The sequence below is a fragment of the Triticum urartu genome, chromosome 6A (assembly GCF_056163025.1).
Source record: "Triticum urartu cultivar PI428250 chromosome 6A, HENAU_Tu73, whole genome shotgun sequence".
Lineage (NCBI taxonomy): Eukaryota > Viridiplantae > Streptophyta > Magnoliopsida > Poales > Poaceae > Triticum > Triticum urartu.
This window is the reverse complement of record NC_141878.1, coordinates 143,166,534-143,174,743: the sequence shown is the minus strand read 5'-3', so window position 1 is coordinate 143,174,743 and position 8,210 is coordinate 143,166,534.

The window sequence follows — 8,210 nt, the reverse complement described above, 5'->3', positions numbered from 1 at the left end:
CAACATGATCTCTCAGAAAGTGATGACGAATTTCAATATGCTTTGTCTTCGAGTGCTGAACTGGGTTGTTGGCAATCTTGATGGCGCTTTCATTGTCGCAGTAGAGTGGCACTTGCTTCAGATGAATGCCATAGTCTTTGAGGGTTTGCTTCATCCACAGAAGTTGAGCGCAGCAAGATCCAGCAGCAATGTATTCAGATTCAGCAGTGGAGAGAGATACATAGTTCTGCTTCTTTGAAGACCAACATACAAGTGATCGTCCCAAAAAATGACATGTGCCTGATGTAGACTTGCGATCCACCTTGTCACCAGCATAATCAGCATCCGAGAATCCAACCAGATCAAACTCTGAGCCCTTTGGATACCATAATCCTAGAGTTGGGGTGTAAGCCAAATATCGAAGAATTCGCTTCACAGCTAAGTGATGCGATTCCTTTGGTGCCTCTTGGAATCGAGCACACATGCAAACACTAAGCATAATATCTGGCCTAGATGCACATAGATAAAGTAAAGAACCAATCATGGAGCAGCATACCTTTTGATCAAACTCTTTACCATTGTCGGCCGGACCCGAATGATGTTTGGCTGGCATTGGCGTCGTGAAGCCTTTGCAGTCTTGCATACCAAACTTCTTCAGACAATCTTTGAGAAACTTCTCTTGAGATATAAAGATGTCGTTGCGTTGCTGACGTACTTGATGACCAAGGAAGAACTTCAGCTCACCCATCATGGACATCTGATATTGCTCTTGCATCATATATCCAAACTCTTCACTATATTTCTGATTGGTGTAGCCGAAGATAATGTCATCCACATATATTTGGCACACAAACAGTTCACCATCATATGTCTTCGTGAAGAGAGTGGGTCGAGGGAACCAGATTTGAAGCCTTTGCTCTTCAGGAAGTCTTTGAGTGTGTCATACCAAGCCCGAGGGGCTTGTTTGAGGCCATACAGTGCCTTGTTGAGCTTGTATACCATGTCAGGATGTTTTGGATCTTCAAAGCTAGGTGGTTGTGCGACATATACTTTTTCTTCAATCTTGCCATTGAGAAAAGCGCTCTTCACATCCATTTGATACAGAAGTATGTTATGATGATTTGCATAGGCCAGCAGTATGCGTATGGCTTGAAGTCTAGCCACATGAGCAAATGTTTCATCGAAGTCAATCCCTTCAACTTGAGTGTATCCTTGAGCAACGAGACGAGCTTTGTTTCTGACAACTTGACCATGCTCATCTTGCTTGTTGCGATATATCCATTTGGTGCCTATTATATTGTGCTTCTGAGGATCAGGACGCTTAACCAGTTCCCATATATTATTCAGCTCAAACTGTTGAAGCTCTTCTTGCATAGCTTGAATCCATTTAGGTTCCTTGAAGGCTTCTTCAACTTTCTTGGGTTCTGTTATTAAGACGAATGCGAAGTGCCCACAAAAATTTGCTAGCTGTGTTGCCCTTGAACGAGTGAGTGGACCTGGTGCATTGATGCTATCGATTATTCTCTCAATCTGCACTTCATTTGCAACACGAGGATGTACAGGACGAAGATTTTGCTCTTGCTGATCATTATCATTGTTAGAGGGATTGTCTTCAGGCTGAGTATTGTCTTCAGGATGATCAGGTGCGGAGGTGATAAGTTCTTCTTCAGGTTGAGCTTCAGAAGGTATGATTTCTCCAGTTCCCATAAGTTTGATTGATTCACTAGATGGAACTTCATCTAGCACATTTGGCAGTTGCTCTCTTTGTGAGCCGTTAGTTTCATCGAACCACACATCCACTGTTTCAACCACTTTGTAATGAAAGAGATTGAAGACTCTGTAGGAGTGCGAATCCTTTCCATATCCAAGCATAAAACCCTCATGTGCTTTTGGTGCAAATTTTGAAGTGCGATGTGGATCCTTGATCCAGCACTTGGCGCCAAATACTCTGAAGTAACTGACATTTGGCTTCTTGCCAATAAGGAGTTCATAGGATGTCTTGTTTAGAAGCTTGTGAAGATAAACACGGTTGATGATATGGCATGCAGTGTCAATGGCTTCAGGCCAGAATTTTCTTGGAGTCTTGTATTCATCAAGCATCGTCCGAGCCATCTCAATAAGTGTTCTGCTCTTGCGTTCGACGACGCCATTCTGCTGTGGCATGTACGGAGCTGAAAATTCATGTGTGATGCCCAAAGTATCAAGATATGTATCAAGGCCAGTGTTCTTGAATTCAGTGCCATTGTCACTTCTGATGTGCTTTATCTTGGCGCCATAGTTGTTCATTGCTCGATTGGCGAAGCGTCTGAAGACATCCTGCACTTCAGTCTTGTAAAGGATTATATGCACCCAAGTATATCTTGAATAATCATCAACAATGACAAAGCCATAGAGACAAGCAGTAGTAGTAAGAGTTGAGTAATGAGTGGGACCGAAAAGATCCATGTGCAGCAGTTCGAAGGGTTGAGTCGTTGTCATGATTGTCTTCGAGGGATGCTTGGCCCTCGTCATCTTTCCTGCTTCATAGGCACCGCATAAGTGATCCTTCTTGAACTTGACGCCCTCGATGCCTATGACATGCTTTTTCCTTGCAAGGGTGTGGAGATTCCTCATGCCAGCATGCCCTAGGCTTCGATGCCAGAGCCAGCATTCATAAGCTTTTGCTAGAAGACATACTGCAAGTTGTGGTCCTGCTGAGAAATCTACAACATACAAATCATCTTTTCGATACCCTTCAAACACTAGAGACTTGTCAGATTCCATTAGTACAATACACCGATATTTTCCAAACATCATAATCATGTTTAAATCACAAAGCATTGAGACAGACATTAAGTTGAAACCAAGGGATTCAACAAGCATGACTTTATCCATGTGTTGATCCTTTGAGATTGCAACTCTACCTAGACCCAATACCTTGCTTTTACCAGTGTCAGCAAATGTGATGTGACTTTTGTCTGATGGACGTAAAGTTGAGTCCATGAGAAGGCTTCGCTGCCAGTCATGTGATTTGTACACCCACTATCAATAATACATTCTGAAGCAGCTGGTGTCGTACCCTACAGTGCAGTTAGGGGGATAGGCTTCACGAAGAGAATTGTGAAGCAAAAACATTTGACGAACCAGTGGATTATTAAAGCTTAGATCAAGATTAGGACTGATAGGGCAGGTTGCAAGCGATTCAGAAACAAAGTACATAGTAAGACCATTTGGGCATTTGATCTTGCACCCTACAAGATGTTTAAGGTCCCCAGCAATAGTGTCAGACGATTTTGGTTTTCGGCTGGAGACCTTTTCCTGCAAAAGAGAGTTAAGCTTTCTTAGCCACCCACATCTTCAGGGGTGGCTTCGAAGCAATAAGTCTAAGTGCAGCATCTGAGAACTTTGGCTTTGGAGCCCTAGCAAAAATTCTTGCAGGTGCACAATAGTATTCATAAGAATAAGCAGAGTAGTTCTTGGTCTTATGAACATGGCGGTTTGATGAACCGCGCTCATATTCATAGGCCTGAGTATGGCTTCCCTGCAAAACATTTGCGTTAGTGTGACTCAGGTGAGTCCTCTGTCTGTATGAAGCCTTTGGACCGTATGAGGCCTGTGGTCTGGGGTTTGTCTTCTTCACCTGTGGTGTCATGATGACATTCACAGGAAGATTCTCCAAACACCTTTTCGGCACCCAGATCTTCTTCATAGGCGGTCCATTCCTGCAGTTAGTACCAATATACCTGGCAAACACTTCACCATTCTGATTCTTAAACAGTTTGTAGTTTGCATCAAAGGATTCATCAATAACAATGGGGTTAGCACAAGTGAAGCCAGATAGAGTGGATAGATCTGCTGAAGGTTCCTTTGCAGCAACCCATGTGGTTTTGGGGTACTGCTCAGGTTTCAAGTAAGAGCCATCATCATTCATTTTCCTTATGAACCCAACACCCTCTTTCCTAGGGTTTCGGTTCAGGATCTGCCTTTTGAGGACATCACATAGTGTCTGATGCCCTTTGAGACTTTTGTACATCCCTGTTTCAAGCAGTGTCTTCAACCTAGCATTCTCATCAGCAATAGCAGTGGTGTCCTTAGCAGAGGGGTTAGTTTCCACATCAACAGTTGAAGATATTGCAACAGTAGCAGTAGTAGAACATTCAGCAACAGAAGTAGCGTTATCACGCTCAATACATTTAAGACATGGTGGTTCAAATCCTTCCTGAGCTGAACTGATCTGTTTGGCGCGAAGTGACTCGTTTTCTTTTTGAAGATCTTCATGAGCCGCTCTCAATTTCTCAAGATCTTGCTTCCTTTAAAGATAATCATAGGAAAGCCTTTCATGAGCTGTTGAGAGCGTTTCATGACGACTTTCAAGTTCCTCATACTTAACGTGAAGATTTTTTATGTCTTCAATTAAGGACTGAGATCGAGTCATTTCAGCGTCTAACAGATCATCGCTTTTGTCTAACAGTTTTTGAATGTGTTCCATGGTTTTCTGTTATTCAGTTGCAATTTTAGCAAGTGTTTTGTAGCTGGGTTTGGAGACACAATCAGAGTTATCGTCACTAGATGTTTGATAGTGAGTAGTGCGTGTGTTTACCTTGGCACCACGTGCCATGAAGCAGTAGGAAGGAGCGGAGTAGTCCTTGTCATTTGCATTGGTGTCGGTGATGAAGTCATTCTCTTCACTGTTGAAGATGGACTTGGCAACGTATGCTGTAGCCAGACTTGCAATGCCAGAATCGGACTCCTCCTCAGACTCCACCTCCTCCTCCTCAGATGCGGACTCATCCTCAGAGTCCATTTCCTTGCCAACAAATGCACGTGCCTTGCCAGATGAGCTCTTCTTGTGTGATGAAGACTTGGAGGAAGACTTGGAAGAAGATTTTGAGTATTTCTTCTTCTTCTTGTCATCAGAGTCATACTCCTTGATCTTCTTCTTCTTCTTCTTGTTCTCATTGTCCCACTGTGGACACTCAGAGATGTAGTGGCCAGGTTTCTTGCACTTGTGACATGTTCTCTTCTTGTAGTCATGAGCAGAAGCTTCATCATTCCTTGAGCTTGATCGTGAAGACTTTCAGAAGCCGTTCTTCTTGGTGCATTTTTGGAACTTCTTCACAAGCATAGCAAGCTCCCTTCCAATGTCTTCAGGATCATCAGAACTGCTGTCAGACTCTTCTTAGATGAGGAGACAGCCTTTGCCTTCAAGGCACGAGTTCGCCCATAGTTGGGACCGTAGATGTCTCTTTTCTCAGAAAGCTGAAACTTGTGTGTGTTGAGCCTTTCAAGTATGTCAGATGGATCGAGTGTCTTGAAATCAGGACATTCTTGAATCATCAGGGCTAGGGTGTCAAACAAACTGTCAAGTGATCTCAGGTGTGTCTTTACGACTTCATGCTTGGTGATCTCAGTAGCGCCGAGGGCTTGAAGCTCATTTGTGATGTCAGTGAGTCGATCGAACGTGAGCTGGACATTCTCATTGTCATTTCTCTTGAAGCGGTTGAAGAGGTTGTAAGGACACTAATTCTCTGATCCCTCTGGGTTGAGACGCCTTCGTTGACCTTGGATAGCCAGTCCCAGACTAGCTTAGATGTTTCCAAAGCACTCACGCGGCAATACTGTCCTTTGGTCAGATGACCACAGATGATATTCTTGGCAGTAGAGTCTAGTTGAACGAACTTCTTGACATCAGCGGCAGTGACACCTTCTCCAGCCTTGGGAACGCCGTTCTTGACGACATACCATAGGTCGACATCAATGGCTTCAAGATGCATGCGCATCTTATTCTTCCAGTAGGGATATTCAGTTCCATCAAAGACGGGGCACGCAGCGGAGACTTTAATTATCCCTGCAGTCGACATAGCTAAAACTCCAGGTGGTTAAACCGAATCACACAGAACAAGGGAGTACCTCGCTCTGATACCAATTGAAAGTGCTAGTGATTGACTAGAGGGGGGTGAATAGGCGATTTTTATGAAAGTCTTCAAAACATGTGAGTTTCGAAGAGAAACAATAGAAATAAACCTATTATCATGCAGAGGAAGGTAGACTACACTAGGCAAACCATAGTCATGTATTCAATGAAGTGAAAGCACAATGACAAATAGCAGCTAGGCAGTAAGGATCAGGTAGGAAGATCTTAAGAAGCCAATCAGTACATGTAATCACTTAGTGAAGTCAAATGGTGATGCTAACGTACAATGACTTCACAAGAACCAACAGTAAGTAAGGGAAGGGAAGGGAAGGATGAAACCAGTGACTCGTTGAAGACAATGATTTGTTGGACCAGTTCCAGTTGCTGTGACAACTGTACGTCTGGTTAGGGAGGCTAAGATTCAACTCAGAAGACCTCGTCTTCACCTTATTCCCCTTGAGCTAAGGACACCCAGTCCTCGCCCAATTACTCTGGTAAGTCTTCAAGGTACACTTCCAAACCTTCACAGACTTCGTTCACCGGCGATCCACAATGACTCTTGGATGCTCAGAACGCGACGCCTAACCGGCTGGAGGATTCACAGTCCTCAAGTGTAATAAGTCTTCAGATCACACAGGCAAGAAGACTTAAGTGATGCCTAACACTCTTTGGCTCTGGGTGGTTAGGGCTTTATCCTCTCAAGGAATTCTCTCTCAAAGGCTTTGAGGTGGGTTGCTCTCAAATGACAAAAGTCGTACTTTAAATCTGAGCAGCCAACCGTTTATGGTTGTCGGGGGTGGGCTATTTATAGCCACTAGGCAACCCGACCTGATTTGTCCGAAATGACCCCGAGTCACTAAGGAACTAACACGTGTTCCAACGGTCAGATTTCAGACACACACGGCAACTTTTCTTGGGCTACAAGCAAAGCTGACTTATCCAACTCTGAACAAGATTCGCTCTCATAGTCTTCACTCGAAGACATAGGATTTTGGTTAAGCATCACTATAGTCATTCTGACTGGTTTTCTTAGACCCCACTTAACAGTACGGTGGTTCCTATGACTCAACAAAGAAGAAAAAGAACTACGAAAGATCTAAGTCTTCGCGCTCCATAGTCTTCATGCGATGTCTTCTCTTGTCATAGTATTCAAGGTGAATGTCTTCACTTACCACCTTTGACTTCAATGTCTTCATACTTTTTTAGGGGTCATCTCTGGTTGGAAAACCGAATCAATGGGGGACTTCTACCTGTGTTACCCTGCAATTCTCACAAACACATTAGTCCCTCAACTAGGTTTGTCGTCAATACTCCAAAACCAACTAGGGGTGGCACTAGATGCACTTACAAGACATCTTGCTCTAATCTGTGGCAGAAACAGCTCAAAACAAAGACAAGAGATATTTGCGTGATATGGTGGTCAAAACCTTTGGGAGATTATATAATGAATTCTTACCGAACAAAAGAAGTATCGTGCAAGAAAACGGAGTCCGGAGAGCGCATGAGGTGCCCACGAGGCAGGGGCGCGCCCAGGGGGTAGGGCGCGCCCTCCACCCTCGTGGAAGCCTCGTGTCCTTTCCGATCTGCTTCTTATTTCCTATTTTCTTAAATATTCCAAAACGGAGAAAAATTGCCATTAGAACTGTTTTGGAGTCGATTTACTTACCGTACCACGTACCTATTCCTCTTCGGGGTCTGAAACGTTCTGGAAAGAGTCTCTTATGTATTCCTCCGGGGTTACAGTTTCAATAATATTGGTTTCAACATTTATGGGATTACCTGAGATATAATGTTTGATTCTTTGACCGTTCACCACCCTCGGATTTGTGCCTTTGAAGCTATTGATTTTTATGGCACCGGAACAATAGACCTCCTCGATGACGTAAGGGCCTTCCCATTTAGAGAGACGTTTTCCTGCAAAAAATCTTAAGTGAGAGATGTATAGAAATACATAATCACCTACATTAAACTCGTGCTTTTGTATCATTTTGTCATGACATCTTTTAACTTTGTCTTTAAACAGTTTGGAATTCTCATAGGCTTGGGTTCTCCATTCATCAAGTGAGCTAATGTCAAAAAGCCTCTTCTCACCAGCAAGTTTGAAGTCATAGTTGAGCTTAATATCCCAATATGCCTTATGTTCTAATTCAAGAGGTAAGTGACATGCTTTACCATAAACCATTTTATACGGAGACATACCCATTGGGTTTTTTATGCAGTTCTATAGGCCCATAATGCATCATCAAGTTTCTTGGACCAATTCTTCCTAGATCTATTAACATTCTTTTGCAAAATTAATTTGAGCTCTCTATTGCTAAGTTCTACTTGACCACTAGAC